At 38.4% G+C, this 23,430-nt stretch overlaps 1 pseudogene; it reads right to left on the reverse strand.

Annotated features, from left to right (window-relative positions):
- Positions 1-1,552: 1,552 nt before the first annotated feature.
- The window catches only part of LOC125883469 (Fc receptor-like protein 5), a 40,490-nt pseudogene continuing 18,612 nt past the window's right edge, over positions 1,553-23,430 (reverse strand).

Genomic DNA, 23,430 nt, shown 5'->3' on the forward strand with positions numbered 1-23,430 from the left:
ACATTACAACATTCTCATGATGTGTTCAGTGTAATCTTGTAAAATGTATCTTTTGGAGAGAAACTTGAATAAATCCAGCTGTTTGAAGGAGAAATTTGTTGATGTTTTCACAGCAATATAAAAAAGAAATTAGAGAGGGAATTACGGCATATTATAAAAAGTTTTTTGTCACACTTACAGAAACCAGAGGTAACACAGCAGTTTTTGCAATAGAGCCTTATAAATAAACAAGATACAATGGTGCTCCCTTCTGTTTGTTAAGGAGGACCATCCCACCTTTTCATATAAGATGCAACGGAGTGTGAGAAATGTACCACCTATGATGAAGTGCAGCGCTTTGTGAATCACAGAGTCAAGAGGCTTTAAGGTGGAGGAAGAAGCATGCATATATACAATATCACCATAATCAGGAGCAGACGTGACTGTAGATTAAAAAATAGTCTTTCGATGAGCAGGAGAAAAACAAGATTTGTTTCTAAAGTTGTCTAGTCTTTAGAAATTGTCTACCACCAAATGTCCAAATGAACTGTGCAAGCTTTGGTGACCCTTAGTGGGTGTCAGGACTTTAAGAAAGAAGCATAAACTTGTTTGATGAGAGAGATCTGAAATGTATCAGAGCAGTGTGTAGATTTTCCATGGCCTGATTAAGAGAAGAGCTGCTGACACATAAAAGCATGTCATCTGCATAAAAATGTGCAAGTTTTTCCGATTGCTATCAAAAAAACATATGTCTAACAAAAGCATGACTTTACTGGATCACTACAATCAGAGAGAAGAAAAACAAATAAACTGCTTATGTACAGGAAATCATTTAAGAACAATTAAAAACACTGGCAACAGCAAAGTATTGGAACAAAAGTTTATTGATACATGAAAAGGGTCAACCATACTTTCAAAATACAGAAGCTATTTATAGTATACAGAAGATATTTTGGAAGATTTTTAATGAGGGTTGAGAAATAAACAAACAAAAACCAGGGTACAATGCAATGCTGATTTAATCAGAAAATACAACTGTCTCAACAGCTTAGATCACATAGTTGTCACAATAAAGCTCAGAGAAGGATATTAAAGAAGGGCTGCATGTAAAAATAAAAACAAAATGACATGATTGTGAAAACAGCGTAGGAATGGCGTCTTGTATGACAACTGCATTACATTTTGAGCTACAAACCATCAATGTCTCATGATTAATATTTATTTATTTCTATTAGTTAACATTTTTAACTTAAAACATGGTAAACTGAGGATGCCACCAATATACAGATCTGGAAAATAAACAGATTCTTACTTCATTATGTACCGTAGTGAAAGCATGCATATATACAATATCACCATAATCAAGAGCAGACGTGACTGTAGATTAAACAATGGTCTTTCAACTAGCAGGAGAAAAACAAGATTTGTTTCTATACAAAAATCCAATTTTGACCCTCAGTTTGCTTGATAGTTGTTCTACATGGGTTTTAAAAGTGAGTCTAGTATCCAGGCAGAGGCCCAAAGATTTATAATATTTTACAATTTCAATTGCAAATATTTCAAACTTCTGCTGTTATTTGGAACAAACTGCAGCTGATCCTGTCGTCACATTTGAGTATTCGTTCTCCTCTGGCTCATTATTCCTCCCTGTTAAAAGAATAAGATGAATTCATGAAAAGACAAGTTACTGTACTGTATTCAGGGTACACTGGCCTACACAAGCATCTCAACTTTTGCACGTCATTCTCACCACATAAAATGAAGCATGCAGCCCTCTTAGCAATCAGTGTTTTTAAGATCAGTTACAGAATATGTGACATCCCTGGTTTCATTTAAAATCAGTCCTTTAACCAACTCTATTATTTCTGCTCCATGTTGAACAAAAAGTATCTACTGTACCATGTTCAGGTTCTTCAGAGCCTCTGATTGTTTCGTAGAGACAGACGTCACCTACAGAACAGAAAATCAAGCCAAGCTATTCATCATTTTAATCCCATCATGTAGGAATTCCTAATCTTCTAAAACAGATAATCAAAACTAAAAATGTTAGTCTTAGATTTAATGATAAATCATAACATGAATCAGGATTAAGGCTGACCGTGGAGAAGAGAAGCATACTCTCTGCCTTGAGTTTCATCCTGGTTGATCATGTGGTCTGGAGCAGGACCCTGATTGGTGCTCTGAGACCTGGTGGGCCCAAAACATGAAGTAAATACAGTGGGTTTAATAAGGAACATGTAATGTGCTGCTGTTATGTTCAGAATGAGAGAAGAGAGTGTTGGACCGACCTCATGAAGCATGAATCTGTAACAAAAGAAAAAAAAAGACATTAACTGTGACATTGTTTAGTATTGCAAATTGTTGTTATTTACAGTACATGTGATTACATCACAATCTGATATCAGCAGGAAAAGATCTCACCTTTTGACTTTGTGTAGCGACACACAAACAGCAGCAGGAGAAGAATCAGTGACACTCCACCAACCAGCCCAACAATCAACAGCACAGGAAATGGAGAGCTTTGTTCAGGCCTGACGCTGCTATAATAAATATTATATTAGTAATTACAAGTACTGACTCATAAATAAATGTACAAATATTAGAACACATACACTCATAAACCCTGATCACACACCATGTACATTTAGATTCACACATAAACACACAGTAAAAACTTCTCAGTCTAACCTGTTATTTGATGAAAACTTTTCTTTGGCTCAAAAGAATAAGTAATATGAAGTAATATACAGTTAATTTATTAACATGTATTTACTAGTTTATTTCTGTGTTTCATCACTTAATGCCCTAGTTTATAAAACTAATATCTAACAACAAACTTGCAGGTAAACTCAGCTGAAACTTACCCATCTTCTAATTTAGTGATGACTTTTCTAACTCAGACCGTAACACAGCTGACAAATAAAGATTGTGTTTTGAATCATACTCACATTTTACTGACATCCAACTCTCTGGTGACGTCCAATTCTGCCGACCTTGTGATGAATCTTTTCCTCTACATTTATAAAAGCCTTCATCTGACTTTGACACTGCAGAGATAGTCAGCTCCCCTCCAGTAACATTTTGGATGAGTTTGTCATTTTATAGAAATCCACATTATAAGGAACTTTTTCTGTCCTCAATTTGCAGCCAAGAGTGACAGAATCTCCCTCAGTAACAGGATGGACAGGGCTCATCAGGTAATATTACCGTCTGTAAAAGATTAAAGAATACAAAGATTTGGTTGCAGAGATCAGCTGGTGCAGCAAACAAGCTGATGTAACATTATGAAAATAAATGTTTGAATTAATTTTACAGCTGCATGCAGTAACTGAGAAATCCCTGTCTTACTGTAAATGTATCTTTCTGTCATCAAACCAACAAAAAGATTATAGTGCTTGTTTCAGTGTTGCTCACTGATGTACTGTAACACTGTAATTTCAGTGCAGATCACCCTTAAAGGTCTGGTGTGTAGGATTTAGTGGAATCCAGCGGTGAGGTTGTCGAACTGAAACTTCTTCCTTTGACCAAGCCTGTAGGAGAACTACTGTGGCTGTATGTAGATATAAACAGCTCATTCTAAGGTAACGAAAACAAAGTGACTCTTTTTTCAGATGATAATAAACCAATTAAAACATAGTTATGAATACTATACAGCATTTCTGCCAATAGATGCCCCTAAATCCTACACACTGGACCTTTAAACAAGTCCTTTCATTTCAGCTGCTGGTGACTGGGGATGTGACATTTTTTAGATAAAATGTTGACTTTTGTGGAAATTACATTCAGAAAATGTCAATTTAACCAAGAAGCCAACCTTCGTCAGGCTGGAAAATATGGCACTAGGGTGTTGTACGTGGTTTAATTACAGCTTTAATAACATTTTTATGTATTCATACATTAACGTTCATTATTATTGGTATTTGTTGGCAGCCAATGTGGATTTTATGGCAGTGTGCTACAGACTGGTAGAGCTTCAAAACTCTGGTACTTCAAGTAAAATTAATGTTAGATGATTATTGTCATAAAGATGTCAGTGAGCAATAAAATCCATCTGACAATATCTTGGATAATATTAAGAAATTATACTTGAATGAACCAAAGCTGATGAGCTCTTTTAAAGGTCATCAAGTTTCACTCATTTTGAAAATCAGTTTGTATAATGTTAGTCACCTTCAGATTTTCAAAACTATGTAACAGAATGTTAAAATACTTCAGAAACAAAATCTTTTAAATGAATTAAGACTCACACTGTATAGTGATGTTGACTGCATTGCTGAACTGTCCTGTTTCAGACTCACACCAGTAGACTCCACTCTGCCAGTAACGGTCCATGTTGCATCTGGATCCAGTCATGGTCCCCCAGGAAGAAGAGGAAGAACAGTGTCTCAGGTAGCCATCTACAGAAAACCTGCTCACTCTCCACTCAGCAGAGTTTCCCTCACAGCTCAGTGACACAGGCTCTCTGCTGAAGTGTTGCATTCTGTCAGGACTCACTGTGAGAGACGCTGCTGAATGAGAATCTAAAAACACATAAAAAGCAGACAAAAATAAACATTTAAAAGGCTATACTGTCAACAATCATTTGGTTTCCTTGTTGGTTTTAATGTGTTTAAATGCTGGAGTATAGACACAAAGGATCACACCAGTACAGGTATATAATAAATTTAAAATTCCTCCATGGAAACAATCCTTCAGGTTTAATGTGGATTTAATCATTTTGTTATTTCAGGCTACAATGCACTAATACAAGGGTGCATAAATTGAAGTACAGCTCTCTGGGTACATAACCTCCATGTTTATCCCAAAACATGAAGAGAGGAAGAAGAGAGCAAACATAAAAAGTGAGTATATAATTGATGCCTAAAATGCATTTTGGAGAGAATAGTTGGATGTTAAAGTGCCACAGTAAAGCACCATTACATAAAAGCAGCAACACCAGACCAGACAAATACCCCATTACAACTAAAAGTCCTGTATTTAAAGGTTTGAGGGACAGAGAGAAGGAAACAAGCAAACATAAACTGAAGGAGGTAAAAAAATACATGAAAATAAAAACAGGAAAAAAGAGCAGAGGAAAGGGACGCTGAAGAAATGGATGGAAGGAAAGAAAATAAATGTATCTCAATGTTTTACAACAATACATATTGAAGAAAAACTTTATTTTCAAGATCTGTGTATTGGTGGCATTCTTAATTTACAATGTCTTTAGATAAAAGTTAACACAGAAATAAATGAATATTATAATAATAATATCTTATAAGATTGAGTTATGGATTTAAACTAAGCATGTGTAAAAATGAAAAGGAGGTCATGAGATTCACTCATGTTAAAATTATTAGTACAGTAGTTTGGAAAACTCAAACTAAACCTACCTCCAGACCAGACAAACTTAGGTCCACTGTAATGAGTATAATACACTGGATCTCCTCTTCCAGCTCTGCACACATATCCTGCTGTGTGTGTCTGTCCATCAACAATGTAGGAATCCTGTTCAGTCCCATTGATGCTGCCAGGTATCAGCTCATAGCTGTAGGAGTTGTCTGACAGTTTGGGAACAGCCTTATACCAGAAGAACCTCCATCCTGCAGATGGATGTTCAACACTGCAGTTCAGAGTTACTAAGGCTCCAGGACTCAGCCATAATGGAGACACAGTGAGGACAGGCTGAGGTTTATCTGTTGGAAAGTGATTTCACAGAATGAAGACATGTTTTGGTGTGTTGTTGGTGCATTACATGCACTGCTTGTATCATAACTCAAATGTTAAGGTGCACTGTCTAAGAATACATGGACCAAAATAAAGATGACGACTGATGACATGTGACTTACAATCAGATACTCTCAATGTGAAAGCATCACTCCACTCTGTTGAAGACTTTTCATGTTTCAGTGTGCCCACACACCTGTAGTCTCCACTGTGTGATGACAAAGCATATGTAATCATGTTTTCCTTTTGTTTTCAGGTCTGTATGAGCGGGTGTCGTCCACTCATACTTCCACTCAGCGCCTCCATCCTCAATTTCACATGTCAGTGTGATCGTCTCCAGATAGTATATCTCAGGCCAGTTGGGTCGCAGGGTCACAACAGCTCTGTTTGTGACTGTTTATGCACAAGTTAGAAAAGATAAAACATAACATTTTCAGTGTTAGTCTTAATCAAAATTTATGAATACACAATGTAACCTATTGTTACTGCATGTTGTTTTTCATGTCATTTTGCCAACTAGTAACTACTACTAACTGGATCACTGTACTCTGTGTAGTAAAGTAGCTTTCCTCTTCCTTCCCGACACTGATAGATACCATCTTGTGAGATACTGATGTTTTGTTCACCATTGGTAAGGATTATAGTTTCATGGGAATCTGAGGAACGTCTGAACCAGTCATATTTCCATCCAGCAGAGCCTTCCACAGAACAGTTCAGTGTCAGAGTGCCCCCTACTGGTACTGTTGTCCTGCCTGCTCTCAGAGTGGCCACAGGTCTTTGTGCTTGGTTTAGAATACATTTTTATTATTTGTCTATTATTCACTATTATCTTCTAGGGAGTGAGTACCAGTTGTCTGTATTGAAGGAGACAACTGGTCGACCGTTCCTGTTGAATGTGTAAAGCCAGTCAGTGTCTGTTCCTTCTCTCATGTCACATATGAAGGTAACAGACTCTCCACTAAATAAATAGGGTGAGTTGGGTTCAGTGATCAGCTCAGCGTCTACAAACCCACGCAAACATATAACAGATACACAGTCAACATACAAACCCTAAAAAAATTGTCTGAGGAACATGTAATGACACACTCTTAATCACTGCTTTAGTCACATCATAACTGCTACATGAAATGATACATATATTGATCAAATATAGTGAATAAATAGTGAATAAACCCCAAAACAGAAAAGACAGAAAATTGTTCAGTCACCTTCAGTGTGTCCACAGTCGAGAGTGTATTCAGCGCTGTAATAAAGATTGATACTTAAGACATTATAAACTGGCTGAACTGTCAAATACATAATAAACAAAAGCATTTAAAAACAGCTGGAGCTGGACAAACATATGATACTCTGTTCCTCTCACTACATGTTCCTTAATCTGTATCTGTCAAACAAATAAAGTCACTTATGTACTCACAGAATAACAACAGCACGCAGAACAAAGTCAGCCCCATCCTCACATCGAGCACTGACACTCTGCACTCTGTTTTATTAGAAGGGGTCCGCCTCTAATAAACAGAAGGACTGACACTGTACCAGGAAGAAAAAAAAGAGAACTTACATTTCAAATATGCAACACTTTGGGTTTGACCACATATGTTGAACTGCCATTGTGCAATGCTGATTTAATCAGAAAATACAACTGTCTCAACAGCTGAGATCACATTGTTGTCACAATAAAGCTCAGAGAAGGATATTAAAAGAAGGGCTGCATGTAAACATAAAAAGGAATGGAATGAAATGAAATGAATGTAATTTTTCACCAGCAGAGTCCACTTGTCAGTATGAGGTCATTTAACCCTCCTTCACTTCCTTTTCACACCTACAAAATGTGTTGCTGCATACACATTTAGACAACGACATCATCCCATTAACACCACAATGTTCTGCACACAGCAACAGATTACTTTAGGAATATAATGTCTTCAGGGTAGCTGTGCATTTTAAATATCATGTAGTTAACCTGGAAGGTAAAATGCATATGATTATAAACAGAGCAATAAAACCTGCTGTCACTGTGGTGTTGACTGCAACTATCTCTGGTGGTGTATCAGTAGTGTGTACGGCCCCCAAGTGCCTGTATGCACTCACAGCAACATCTGGGCACGCTCCTGATGGCAGATGGTTTCGGGACAGACTGTGGCGGCACATGGCGGCAACGGATGCACTGATACATAACGTCACATAGGTGCTCAGTTGGACTTAGGTCAGAGGAACGAGAGGGCCAGGCAATGACCTGACATATGAGGTCATAAAAAATCTTCCAAAACATGAACTCATCCTGATCTATAAGTATTTTTACACCCACAACTCTGAGAATACTGTAAATAGGGATTATTTCACTATAGTTCAGTTGATCATTTCCATCATTGCTCTCTGTGTAGAAACACAACACACAACTATGAAAAATGCAAAATGCCCAACAATTATGTGTTATAATTATGAACTACTTAGTGCAATACTAGTGTTGTCTAAAATGCTGTGACCGTGTGACGTCCCTGCATGCTACCTGCAGTGGTTGGGCAGGAAGTGTGGGACTGTCAACATATGTGGTCAAACCCAAAGTGTTGTGAGGCCTCAGAAAAAGAAGATGTGGGAAAGGTCTGGTCTCATGTACTATTTATACATATTAGGTATGTAAGTTCTCTTTTCTTTTGTCCAGCTCCAGTGTCAGTCCTTCTGTTTCTTGTTGAGTGCAGAGTGTCAGTGCTCGATGTGAGGATGGGGCTGACTTTGTTCTGCGTGCTGTTGTTATTCTGTGAGTACATAAGTGACTTTATTTGTTTGACAGATACAGATTAAGGAACATGTAGTGAGAGGAACAGAGTATCATATGTTTGTCCAGCTCCAGCTGTTTTTAAATGCTTTTGTTTATTATGTATTTGACAGTTCGACAGTATGTTGTTGTGTATTGAAAGCTATATTTGCATATGCGTTTGTATGTTTTCTCATTATACAGAGTTTGATACTGTATATCATCGATATCATCAGAGAGTCGGCCTTCCTCAGACACAGCCCGGTCCGGCTGCTGGAGGTCTGACAGCTGGGAGCTGTAGATCTCCACCGCCAGGCTGAAATCTCCGGCCCGGCTCGCCTCCTCCGCCACCTCCAGCATCTCTGGACAGATCCCCGCAGCTCCGGGGTTGGACAGCGGGTGGACGAAGATCTCGCCCAGGTGAGACCTGACTCCTGTCTCCATCCTCCTCTTCCTCTTTAACTCAGACAGATGATGAAGAGGTTCACTGAGAGTCAGACAGGAGCTGACCTGAGTCCCTGCACTGATCTCAGATCATAGCCCAAAGTAAGATAAAGTGTTAATTAACTTCTGATCAACCCAAACCTCCGACTGAGCCCGACTCCCGACCGCCATGGGCAGTATGTGAGGACTCACTGAGAGACACAGCCCCGCACCAACGGTCCCCTGTGGAACATGGTCTGAGTCAGGGTCTCTGCAGGGTCAGCACCGGCTCGGCTGCCCGGAGGTCGGTCACACAGACCGGAGCCTGCCGCCTGTCACACCTCTGGAAACGTCTCTAACACACAATCTGAAACTTGACAGATTTTGTTGCTTTAATAAAAATATGTCCAGTGTTTTGTGAGTCCGCTGGGTGAAGTCCTCCGTGCTCAGCAAGACAGTAAGAAGCTTAATTTCCTTTTAGTCTGTCGCGTTAAACTCGGTGTTGAGATACTGTTCAAACTCAACAGAAGCCAAGTCTAGCTTTTAAAACAGTTAACAACACATACAGTCCAGGCTCACGTCGGCGTCAATGACACCCGGTTACGCCAATCGGAGGTCACTAAAATTAATATTGCTGTGTGAATATGCAAAAACGATGTCGGACTCCGTAGTTTTCTCTGGACCCCTCCCAAATCTGACCAGTGATGACATGTTTAGCCGCATGTCATCATTTAACCGCTGGCTGTCCAGGTGGTGTCCAGCAAACGATGTGGGTTTCGTTAATAATTGGCAAACTTTCTGGGGAAAACCTGGTCTTATTAGGAGAGACAGCATTCATCCCACTTTGGATGGAGCTGCTCTCATTCCTAGGAACCTGGCAAACTTTATTAGTAATTTAAATCCCTGACAACCCAGAGTTGAGACCAGGACTCAGAGTCGCAGTCCTAAACGCCTCTCTGAGCTTCTAGTTCAGTTACCCAGCCATAGTTTTAATAGTTTTATACAAACGGTGTCTGTCCCCAGACCGCCTAAATTATCTAAATCTAAAATTAAACAAAGAGGAGTTGTGCATAACAACCTCATAAAAATTAAAACCTCTTCTGTGACAGAAAGACAAAACAGGAGAATTAAATGCGGACTGTTAAATATCAGGTCTCTATCGTCTAAAGCAGTGTTAGTAAACGAATTAACATCAGATAATCATATTGATTTACTCAGTCTCACTGAAACCTGGCTGTGTCAAGATGAATATGTCAGTCTAAATGAGTCCACTCCTCCCAGTCATAATAATACCCACATTCCTCGAGGCAGCGGCCGAGGAGGGGGAGTTGCAGCCATTTTTAACTCTAGTCTGTTAATCAGTCCTAAACCTAAACTAGATTATAATTCATTTGAAAGCCTCGTTCTTCCTTTTACATCCGACCTGGAAAACCTCGCAGCCACTTTTATTTGTTATAGTGTACTGTGCTCCTGGCCCGTATTCTGAATTTTTATCTGAATTCTCAGAGTTTTTATCCAGTTTAGTTCTTAAATCAGATAAAGTTATTATTGTAGGCGATTTTAACATTCATGTCAACGTTGATAATGACTCCCTGGCTACCGCGTTTATCTCATTATTAGACTCCATTGGCTTCAGTCAGGGTGTACATGAACCTACTCATTGTTTTAACCATACCCTTGATCTAGTTCTGACGTATGGAATTGAAATTGATAACCTAAAAGTCTTTCCACAGAATCCCTCGCTATCGGATCATTATCTGATTACTTTTGATTTCTTTTACTCGATTACACGCCACTCAGCAACAGTTACTATACTAGATGTTTATCATATAGTGCTGTCGAAAAACTTAAGGAAAAGATTACTTCGTCGTTAAATTCAATACCAATACCTTCAGTAACAGAGGTTTCCCGTGCCGACTTTAACCTCTCCCGAATTGATCATTTTGTTGATAGCACCGTAGGCTCGCTACAAACAACACTCGACTCTGTAGCTCCTCTTAAAAAGAAGTTAAAAAAGCAAAGAAAGTTCGCTCCTTGGTATAACTCTCAAACCCGTAAGTTAAAACAAATATCGCGAAAATTTGAAAGGAATTGGCGATTAACCAAACTGGAAGAATCTCGTTTAATCTGGACAGACAGTCTCAAAACTTATAAGAGGGGCCTCCACAATGCCAGAGCAAACTATTACTCAGCTCTAATAGAAGACAATAAGAACAACCCCAGGTTTCTTTTCAGCACTGTAGCCAGGCTGACTGAGAGTCAAAGCTCTATTGAGCCTTGTATTCCCTTAGCCCTTAGCAGTAATGATTTTATGAGCTTTTTTAATGACAAAATTCTAACTATTAGAGGCAAAATTCATGACCTCCTGCCCTCAGATAGTACCTATCTAACCTCAAACACAGCTGTAAAATCTAATATATATTTAGATTGCTTCTCCCAATTTCTCTTCAAGAATTGACTGCAGTGATTTCTTCATCCAAATCATCAACGTGTCTCTTAGACCCCATCCCAACTAGGCTACTTAAGGAGGTCTTTCCTTTAGTTAACACTCATATATTAGATATGATCAATATATCCTTATTAACAGGCTATGTACCACAGTCTTTTAAGGTAGCTGTAATTAAACCTCTACTAAAAAAGCCCTCCCTGGATCCAGAGGTGTTAGCCAACTATAGACCAATATCTAATCTTCCCTTTATGTCAAAGATCCTTGAGAAAGTAGTCGGTGTGATTTTCTCCAGGATAATAATTTATTTGAGGAATTTCAGTCAGGATTTAGAGTGCATCATAGCACTGAGACAGCTCTAGTTAAAATTACAAATGACCTTCTGATTGCTTCAGACAAAGGACTCGTCTCTGTACTTGTTTTATTAGATCTTAGTGCGGCGTTGACACAATTGACCATCAAATTCTGCTGCAGAGACTGGATCACTTAATTGGCTTAAAAGGCTCAGCACTAAGCTGGTTTAAATCTTATTTATCTGATCGTTTTCAATTTGTTGACGTTCGCAATGAACCATCCTTACGTACTAAAGTTTGTTTTGGAGTTCCACAAGGTCCTGTGCTCGGACCAATCCTGTTTACTCTATATATGCTTCCGTTAGGTAACATCATTAGAAATCACTCTATAAATTTCCATTGTTATGCGGATGATACTCAGTTGTATTTATCAATGAAGCCAGAAGAAAGCAATCAATTAACTAAACTCCATAATTGCCTTAAAGACATAAAAACTTGGATGAGCACCAATTTCCTGATGTTAAATTCAGACAAAACTGAAGTTATTGTTCTTGGCCCCAAACAACTCAGAGACTCTTTGTCTGATGACATAGTTTCTCTAGATGGCATTGCTCTGGCCCCTGCCACTACCGTAAGAAACCGTAACATTTGATCAAGATTTGTCTTTTAATTCTCATTTAAAGCAAACCTCACGGACTGCATTTTTTCATCTGCGTAATATTGCGAAAATTAGGCCTATCCTGACCCGAAAAGATGCAGAAAAATTGGTCCACGCTTTTGTTACCTCAAGGCTGGATTATTGTAACTCTCTATTATCAGGTAGCTCTAGTAAGTCCTTAAAAACTCTCCAGCTAATTCAGAATGCAGCAGCACGTGTACTAACAGGAACTAAGAAACGCGATCATATCTCTCCTGTTTTAGCTTCTCTGCACTGGCTCCCTGTAAAATCCAGAATTGAATTTAAAATCCTACTGTTAACTTATAAAGCTCTAAATGGTCAAGCTCCATCATATCTTAGAGAGCTCATAGTGCCATATTATCCCACCAGAACACTGCGATCTGAGAACGCAGGGTTACTCGTGGTCCCTAAAGTCTCCAACAGTAGATCAGGAGCCAGAGCCTTTAGCTATCAGGCTCCTCTCCTGTGGAATCATCTTCCTGTTACGGTCCGGGAGGCAGACACCGTCTCCACATTTAAGACTAGACTTAAGACTTTCCTCTTTGATAAAGCTTATAGTTAGGGCTGGCTCAGGCTTGTCCTGTACCAGCCCTTAGTTAGGCTGACTTAGGCCTAGTCTGCCGGAGAACCACCCTATAATACACGGGCCCCTTCTCTCCTTCTCTCTCTCTCTCTCTCGTATCCTATTACTGCATCTAGCTAACCCGGCCATTCTGGATGTCACTAACTCGGCTTCTTCTCCGGAGCCTTTGTGCTCCACTGTCTCTCAGATTAACTCATATCACAGCGGTGCCTGGACAGTGTGACGTGTGTGGTTGTGCTGCTGCCGTGGTCCTGCCAGATGCCTCCTGCTGCTGCTGCCATCATTAGTCATTAGTCATACTTCTTCTGTTATTATACACATATGATTATTGTCACACATGTATACTGCCAGGTATTAATACATACTTTCAACATATTGTACCGCAGTAACCAGAACTATAACTATAATATTATTACTTCCATTAATGTTGTTGTAAGATACTGTCATTACCTGCTCTCTCTCTCTCTCTCTCTCTCTCTCTCTCTCTCTCAATGTGTCATGTGGATTACTGTTAATTTGTTATGCTGATCTGTTCTGTAAGACATCTATTGCACGTCTGTCCATCCTGGAAGAGGGATCCCTCCTCAGTTCCTCCTCCTGAGGTTTCTACCGTTTTTTTCCCCTGTTAAAGGGGTTTTTTTGGGGAGTTTTTCCTTATCCGCTGTGAGGGTCATAAGGACAGAGGGATGTCGTATGCTGTAAAGCCCTGTGAGGCAAATTGTGATTTGTGATATTGGGCTTTATAAATAAAATTGATTGATTGATTGATTGAGTTCAGCCAGTTTATGGTTGAGATAATCAGTGAACTATCACAGAGACATAATCAAGAGGAATAAAGTAGCAGCCAAAAAACATGAGGCACGAACACAGCGCATCATGTGGGCAGGGTTTAACCTGCTACACAGACTCCATGTTTGCTGCATGTAGTTGCTGCAGTTTACTGTGTGTGTACTGAGTTTTGTTGAGTAATAATGCAGTTGGATATGCAGGGTTTGGAGGTGTATGTGATATTAAATCCACATTCAACCTGAAGGATTGTTTCCATGTGTGTGATCCTTTGTGTCTATACTCCAGCATTTAAACAGATTAAAACCAACAAGGAAATCAAATGATTGTTGACTTTATGGCCTTTTTCATTTTTTTAATGCTTTGTCTACTTTTTATGTGTTTTTAGATTCTCGTTCAGCAGCGCCTCTCACAGTGAGTCCTGACAGACTCCGTGTGTATCAACAAGCTCAACGACACAGACAGTGGCAGCTATCAAGTTTCAGTCACTGATGGGGATTATGATGAATCTGTGGAGAAACACATACTGATTGTTGAAGGTAAGATCTGAATGCTTCTTTGTCTTTAGCCAGTGAATGGGTCTTCTTGGTCTGCAGATTTCATTGTTAAGGTTATTATGGCAGTCCTTATGATACATGTTTCTTTAACTTGCAGTATTTAGCGCAAGACCACCTTCAAGATTTTCTCAAACCTTTTATGACATCAGACACCCCTTTAAATGCATACACCATGTTTTCATTGTGACTTCAAAAAAGTTCTATCGTCCAGTTTACAAATAAAATCACATACACTGTACATTGTTACACAGTTGGCATCTGCCATTGTACATTATTTTCAAATAATATGTGGAAATTAAAATCTCAGTCTTAATTTCAGATCTTTCATTTGCCTATGAATCTTTGATAAAGACCACGTGGCTCGAACCTTCATGTAAATTTTGTGTTACCAGAACCGGCTGCTGACATAGAAAGTATAGACAAAGCCTAGGTATGCTGGGATACTGTAGGGGCACTCAATGGCCAGGGAAATAAATTCATGAAAACATTTCTTAAAACATGCAGTTATACATGCATATGTGTGCTGTGGAGGCTTTATCTGAGTCCTGTGTTAGTACAAACTTATTGATGTTGTTATTCCTACTGGTTGCCACCAGAGGGTGCCAACAAATCACCCAATGCCTCAATCTCTCTGGGTGGGTGTTGCAGAAACTGCTCCTACACCCAGTGGCGGTTCTTGCCATAGGCGATATAGACGGCCGCCTAGGGCACCATTCAAGGGGCGCCAAAATTGCACCTGTGACAAAAACAACAACAAAAGTTTCAGTGTGTCATCACAGTCTGTTGGCGTCTGCCACCTTCTCCTCTGTAACCCACTCACCCACCTCATCAGCTATCACTACACTACTGAGAGGAGTGTATGTGGAGAGAAATAAAATAAAACACAACAACAACAACAACAACAACAACAGTAAACCCGTGTTGAAATCAGGAGGAGAGCTAGTTATCATTACCTCTGAGCAGCAGGTGGCCACAATGAACAGCTCCACTGATTTACATTGTGGTGCCTTCATCCTCTATTCAGTAAAAATAGTACTGGGCGAAGGTACATTACAACATTCTCATGATGTGTTCAGTGTAATCTTGTAAAATGTATCTTTTGGAGAGAAACTTGAATAAATCCAGCTGTTTGAAGGAGAAATTTGTTGATGTTTTCACAGCAATATAAAAAAGAAATTAGAGAGGGAATTACGGCATATTATAAAAAGTTTTTTGTCACACTTACACTAAGCTCTGGAACGAGACCAGTGCACATTTCACACATGCATATAAACACTATGTGATGGAAGGATAAACCTGCAGTCATTTCACTCACTCCATTTCACTCTGCTACTCTGCATTGTCTGTGCAGCTGCCGACGTTTGTTGACAAACAGTTTTTAACTGAGTCAGGCCAGTTTTAATTTTCACACCCAATGATACTTTTAATTCCTTTCCTGTATAAATAAATGAAAATGAAGTGAAAGTAAAAAGGCGTTTTTGTTTGTGTGTGTATGAAAGAAGGTTATGTTAAAGGTTATTTCATAAATGTGTATTACTGAATTTGTGCTAATTCAAAGGTAATTTAACAAAGGGCTGAATGACTTTAAAACAGTTTAATCATTTTTTTGTAGTGTAGATTTCTGTTTTTCACTGGCACAAAAGAAGAAAAAGTGACAACAAATAAAAACACAAGAAACACTGATATAAAAACATTGCTATCAACTATTGGTCAAATTGTTACTTTCAACATTGGTATCATTATCGGCCCAGAATTTCAAAATCAGTGCATCGCTAGTTCAATTAGAAAGTTAATTTCTCGCCTTACCTCTCTGAGCTGCTCCATCCCTACGCTCCTGGTCGGTGCCTCAGGTCAGCTGATCAGCTGCTCCTGGAGGTACCGAAGTCCAAGCGGAAGCTCAGAGAGGACAGAGTTTTCTCAGATGGTGCTCCCAAACTTTGGAACAACCTATCCTTAGTGCATCACACAAGCCCACTCACTGTCCATATTTAAAACTCGTCTTAAAACCCATTTTTATTCCTTGGCTTTCAACTCAGCATGAGACTCTGCTCTTGTTTTAGTGTTTTTATTGTTTTGCTTTATTTTATTGTTTTAGTGTTTTTATTGTTTTTAATTGTTTGTTTTATGTCTTGTGTTTTTATGTTTATGTACAGCACTTTGTTTCAGCTGTTCTTAAAGTGCTCTATAAATAAAGTTGAGTTGAGAGTTGAGTTTAAAAAATGGCATATACAGGTCAAACATAGACAGATGCAAATTTTACATTTTCACACTCAAGAAAAGCAGTTATAAGTGTCAGTGCAAGTTCATAAGTTCAACCTTTTCAAATGTTCAAATTGAATAAGAGAATGCAACTTAAACATTTTTGGAGCCCACTCCAGTTGTATGCATCATAGTATTTGAAGCTATGTTTACCAAGTTCAGCGTGAACATAGGGTAGCACTAATTTACGATGTCCTGAGACCTGGCATTGTATTTAAATGCAACCAGAGAGCAGAGGTAACACCGCAGTTTTTGCAGTGAAGCCTTAAAAATGAACAAGATACAATGGTGCTCCCTTCTGTTTGTTAAGGAGGACCATCCCACCTTTGTGAGAAATGTACCACCTATGATGAAGTGCAGTGCTTTGTGATACACTGAGTCAAGAGGCTTTAAGGTGGAGGAAGAAGCATGCATATATACAATATCACCGTAATCAAGAGCAGACGTGACTGCAGATTAAAAAGTAGTCTTTCGATGAGCTGGAGAAAAACAAGATTTGTTTCTATACAAAAATCCAATTTCAACCTTGTAGTTTTTTTGGGGTTTTTTTTGAAAAAAGTTTTCTTACACCCATTAAAATCAAGAAGGCCTCCAAACCCCCTGTGAAGCTTTGGTGACCCTTAGTGGGTGTCAGGACTCCCAGGTTGGAAACCTGTGACCTAGAGAACAGCATAAACTTGTTTTAAATGTACCAGAATTTAAAAGAAGCTCATGTTTGATGAGAGATCCGAAATATATCAAAAGCAGTGTGTAGATTTTCCATGGCCTGATTAAGAGAAGAGCTGCTGACACATAAAAGCATGTCATCTGCATAAAAATGTGCAAGTTTTTCGATTGCTATCAAAGAAACATACGTCTAACAAAAGCATGACTTTACTGGATCACTACAATCAGAGAGAAGACAAACAAATAAACTGCTTATGTACAGGAAATCATGTAAGAACAATTAAAAACACTGGCAACAGCAAAGTATTGGAAAAAAAGTTTATTGATACATGAAATGGTCAACCATACTTTCAAAATACAGAAGCTATTTATAGTATACAGAAGATATCTTGGAAGATTTTTAATGAGAGTTAAGAAATAAACAAACAAAAACCATAGCATACAATGCAATGCTGATTTAATCAGAAAATACAACTGTCTCAACAGCTTAGATCACATAGTTGTCACAATAAAGCTCAGAGAAGAATATTAAAAGAAGGGCTGCATGTAAAAATAAAAAGAAAATGACATGATTGTGAAAACAGCGTAGGAATGGCGTCTTGTCTGACAACTGCATTACATTTTGGGCTACAAATCATCAATGTCTCATGATTAGGGCCGTAACGTTACATGTATTTGTGTCGAACCGTTCGGTACGCGGCTTTCGGTTCGGCACGACCCTGTACCGAATTATTGGGCGCAGGATATTATTTTATTTTGTTTTATTCCGTTTTTGTGAGCCGAACCATTTAAAATATCTAGTTAACCGGTAACCGGATATATTCAGCGAATATTGCAAAAAAACACACATTCAGTATTCGGTGGAATAAGTTAAAAGCAAGGCCGAATAATAGCGGCGTTTTGATAACGCAATCAAACGGCGTGCCGTGACGGGCGGAATAAAATGTCGGCAGTGTGGCGATCCATCTGTCACGGCACTCACATTTGCGACTAAAAATAGTTTTGAGCGAGCAAAATAGGCTTAAATCATTCAACACACTGTGCGAGCAGCCTACAGATTTCACCCAGCAGCAGAAACGAAAGGCGAATCCCACCAGTTGTGGGTTGAACGGGGGTCACAGACACAAACAGTAATGTATTCCTGTCAAATACAGCGCCATCGGCTTACCGGCAACGGAGAAGTCGGTTCCAATAATATCCTCTTCTTGGTGTCATGACTGCCCAGAAGTACCTGAACAGCCGAGCCAGCCTAACACAGGTATGTGACGTGTCAGAGGAGAAACGAGCCTTTCACATTTCTCTCTTTCTGGCAGTAAAGGCCCACAAACCTCACCGCACTTTAGGGACTGTTCATTGCTTATGAAGGGACTGTCAGGGGAGGAGGGTGGCTGGTTGATTCTTATTTTATTTATTTATTTTATTTTGATCCCCCCCTATGTTAATCACTTATTGATGCTGTTAGTAATTAAGTAATTAATTCCATTGAAATATCATTGATGTATTATAGAAAAGTCATTTATCTATTCATAAATGACAAAAGGCACATCTGCCTCATTTTCGCTGTGGTATCGTGATACTACTCAGAACCATGATATTTTCATTGGTATCGCACAGTGGGTCCCAATTTTGGTACCGTGACAACACTAATCTGGAGGGGGTTCATCTGCAAAAACTAATGAAAAACTAAACAATGATATTCGGTATTCGGTACTCGGTATTCGGCCAAGCGTTTAATAATATTCGGCTTCGGCCACAAATTTTCATTTCGGTGCATCCCTACTTTGGTTTCAGGGTAAAATACGAAGATGGAAATAAACAAGTTGACAAGACAAAAGCAGTGTGCCGACACTGCAGAACAGCGGTCGGGTATGTACTTGGAAACACGTCTAACATGCTAACGCATCTAAGGCGACACCACCCGAGTTTGAACGTTAACCGGTACAACTAGAAAAAGCAATCTGGTGCAAACTACGATATCGTTGTCGTTTAAAAAGAAAGAGCGTTTCCCTGACCATCGCGCTAAAGAAATAACCAACGCCATTGGAGTTGAGTAAAATTGTTTAAGCTGCACTTTAGATATAAGCAAGTTTTGTTTACTGCACTTTAACAAAGTGGGAAAGCTAAGTAAGCTCCTAGTAAAACTGAATCTGAGCAGGCTTTAAGGCTGACCAGCTGCACTATACTTTTTATTTTAATTGAGTAAAACTGTTAAAGCAGAAATATATATTTATATTTTTCATTAAAAAAATGTGTTAAAAAAACAGCAGAATTTTATTTTTCACTTTTATATTTCTATTTTCATTCAAACAATGTGAAAAAGCAGGATTTTATACATATTTGTTTCATTCAAAAATTGTGTAAAAAGAGTTAACTGCTGTGGTGGTATGTTTTAATAAGGTTACCAATAAGTAAAAGATATCTATCTACCTATATATTTATATATATATATATATATATATATATGTGTGTGTGTGTGTGTGTGTGTAAATAAAAGCTGCAAATACTGTTTAAACAAAGTTTTAGTTTATCATGTCATCCATTCTGTGGGATCTGGAAGAAAACCAAAGGAAAAGGTGAATTAAGCTCATCTAAGAATGAATGGGTGCTTTTTGACATTTAACTCTGTTATTACACATCATGAAGTGATTGTCAGTGACAGTGGCGACAACTAATTTGTGTGAGATGAGATGTAAATGTGCCATATACTAATCGGTGTAAAACACTGTAGATGAAGGATTTGACCATTGCTGACTCCTGGTAGTGATATTAAAAACTTACAATGTGACAGGCAGCACAGCATCCAATAAAATCTTACATTATAGAAAATAGAATTATATAGAATATTTCTGTTTAGTACAGAGTTTATTGTACTTGACTGTACCTGCAGCTGATCCTGTCGTCACATTTGAGTATTCGTTCTCCTCTGGCTCATTATTCCTCCCTGTTAAAAGAATAAGATGAATTCATGAAAAGACAAATTACTGTACTGTATTCAGGGTAAACTAGCCTTCACAAGTATCTCAACTTTTGCGTGTTATTCTCACCACATAAAATGACGCATGCAGCCCTCTTAGCAATCAGTGCTTTTAAGATCAGTTACAGAATATGTGACATCCCCGGATTCATTTAAAATCAGTCCTTTAACCAACGCTATTATTTCTGCTCCATGTTGAACAAAAAGTATCTACTGTACCATGTTCAGGTTCTTCAGAGCCTCTGATTGTTTCAGAGACAGACGTCACCTACAGAACAGAAAATCAAGCCAAGCTATTCATCATTTTAATCCCATTATGTAGGAATTCCCTAATCTTCTAAAACAGATAATCAAAACTAAAAATGTTAGTCTTAGATTTAATGATAAATCATAACATGAATCAGGATTAAGGCTGACCGTGGAGAAGAGAAGCATACTCTCTGCCTTGAGTTTCATCCTGGTTGATCATGTGGTCTGGAGCAGGACCCTGATTGGTGCTCTGAGACCTGGTGGGCCCAAAACATGAAGTAAATACAGTGGGTTTAATAAGGAACATGTAATGTGCTGCTGTTATGTTCAGAATGAGAGAAGAGAGTGTTGGACCGACCTCATGAAGCATGAATCTGTAACAAAAGGAAAAAAAAGACATTAACTGTGACATTGTTTAGTATTGCAAATTGTTGTATTGTTACTACAGTACATGTGATTACATCACAATCTGATATCAGCAGGAAAAGATCTCACCTTTTGACTTTGTGTAGCGACACACAAACAGCAGCAGGAGAAGAATCAGTGACACTCCACCAACCAGCCCAACAATCAACAGCACAGGAAATGGAGAGCTTTGTTCAGGCCTGGACGCTGCTATAATAAATATTATATTAGTAATTACAAGTACTGACTCATAAATAAATGTACAAATATTAGAACACATACACTCATAAACCCTGATCACACACCATGTACATTTAGATTCACACATAAACACACAGTAAAAACTTCTCAGTCTAACCTGTTATTTGATGAAAACTTTTCTTTGGCTCAAAATTAATATTACTTTGTAATATAAAGTAATATACAGTTAATTTATTGACATGTATTTACTTGTTTATTTCTGTGTTTCATCACTTACTGCCCTAGTTTATAAAACTAATATCTAACAACAAACTTGCAGGTAAACTCAGCTGAAACGTCATCTTCTAATTTAGTGATGACTTTTCTAACTCAGACCGTAACACAGCTGACAAATAAAGATTGTGTTTTGAATCACACTCACATTTTACTGACATCCAACTCTCTGGTGACGTCCAACTCTGCCGACCTTGTGATGAATCTTTTCCTCTACATTTATAAAAGCCTTCATCTGACTTTGACACTGCAGAGATAGTCAGCTCCTCTCCAGTAACATTTTGGATGAGTTTGTCATTTTTATAGAAATCCACATTATAAGGAACTTTTTCTGTCCTCAATTTGCAGCCAAGAGTGACAGAATCTCCCTCAGTAACAGGATGGACAGGGCTCATCAGGGTAATATTACCGTCTGTAAAAAGATTAAAGAATACAAAGATTTGGTTGCAGAGATCAGCTGGTGCAGCTTAAACAAGCTGATGTAACATTATGAAAATAAATGTTTGAATTAATTTTACAGCTGCATGCAATAACTGAGAAATCCCTGTCTTACTGTAAATGTATCTTTCTGTCATCAAACCAACAAAAGATTATAGTACTTGTTTCAGTGTCGCTCACTGATGTACTGTAACACTGTAATTTCAGTGCAGATCACCCTTAAAGGTCTGGTGTGTAGGATTTAGTGGAATCCAGCGGTGAGGTTGTCGAACTGAAACTTCTTCCTTTGACCAAGCCTGTAGGAGAACTACTGTGGCTGTATGTAGATATAAACAGCTCATTCTAAGGTAACGAAAACAAAGTGACTCTTTTTTCAGATGATAATAAATCAATTAAAACATAGTTATGAATACTGTATACCATTTCTGCCAATAGATGCCCCTAAATCCTACACACTGGACCTTTAAACCATTCCTTTCATTTCAGCTGCTGGTGACTGGGGATGTGAGAGTATAAAATTAATGTTAGATGATTATTGTCATAAAGGTGTCAGTGAGCAATAAAATCCATCTGACAACATCTTGGAAAATATTAAGAAATGATAATTGAATGAACCAAAGCTGATGAGCTCTTTTAAAGGTCATCAAGTTTCACTCATTTTGAAAATCAGTTTGTATAATGTTAGTCACCTTCAGATTTTCAAAACTATGTAACAGAATGTTAAAATACTTCAGAAACAAAATCTTTTAAATGAATTAAGACTCACACTGTATAGTGATGTTGACTGCATTGCTGAACTGTCCTGTTTCAGACTCACACCAGAAGACTCCACTCTGCCAGTAACGGTCCATGTTGCATCTGGATCCAGTCATGGTCCCCCAGTAAGAAGAGGAAGAACAACAGTGTCTCAGGTAGCCATCTACAGAAAACCTGCTCACTCTCCACTCGGTAGAGTTTCCCTCACAGCTCAGTGACACAGGCTCTCTGCTGAAGTGTTGCATTCTGTCAGGACTCACTGTGAGAGACGCTGAATGAGAATCTAAAAACACATAAAAGCAGACAAAGAATAAAACATTTAAAAGGCCATACTGTCAACAATCATTTGATTTCCTTGTTGGTTTTAATGTGTTTAAATGCTGGAGTATAGACACAAAGGATCACACCAGTACAGGTATATAATAAAATTTAAAATTACACCATGGAAACAATCCTTCAGGTTTAATGTGGATTTAATCATTTTGTTATTTCAGGCTACAATGCACTAATACAAGGGTGCATAAATTGAAGTACAGCTCTTGGTACATAACCTCCATGTTTATCCCAAAACATGAAGAGAGGAAGAAGAGAGCTAGCATGAAAAGACAGAGAGAAGGAAACAAGCCAACATAAATGGAAGGAGGTAAGAAAATACATGAAAATAAAAACAGGAAAAAAGAAAAGAGGAAAGGGACGCTGAAGAAATGAATTCAAAGAAAGAAAAGAGAATCTCGACCTTTCGCTACAGTACAGTAAGTACTCAAAATGTAATGTAGTAGTCTTATGAGATTGGGTTATGGATTTCAGTAGTTGAAGGTTTGAACAAATGTGCACAATGAATGATGTGTAAAAATAAAAAGGAAGTCATGAGATGCACTCATTTTAAAATTCAGTCCAGCAAAAGAATCTGACAACAAAAACATCAGTAGTTTGAAAAACTAAACTACTGACCTGATGCTGGTGTGAGGGAAAGGTCACAACAAGTGCTTTTATACAATCATC

The sequence above is a fragment of the Epinephelus fuscoguttatus genome, linkage group LG23 (genome assembly GCF_011397635.1).
Source record: "Epinephelus fuscoguttatus linkage group LG23, E.fuscoguttatus.final_Chr_v1".
NCBI classification, from domain to species: domain Eukaryota; kingdom Metazoa; phylum Chordata; class Actinopteri; order Perciformes; family Serranidae; genus Epinephelus; species Epinephelus fuscoguttatus.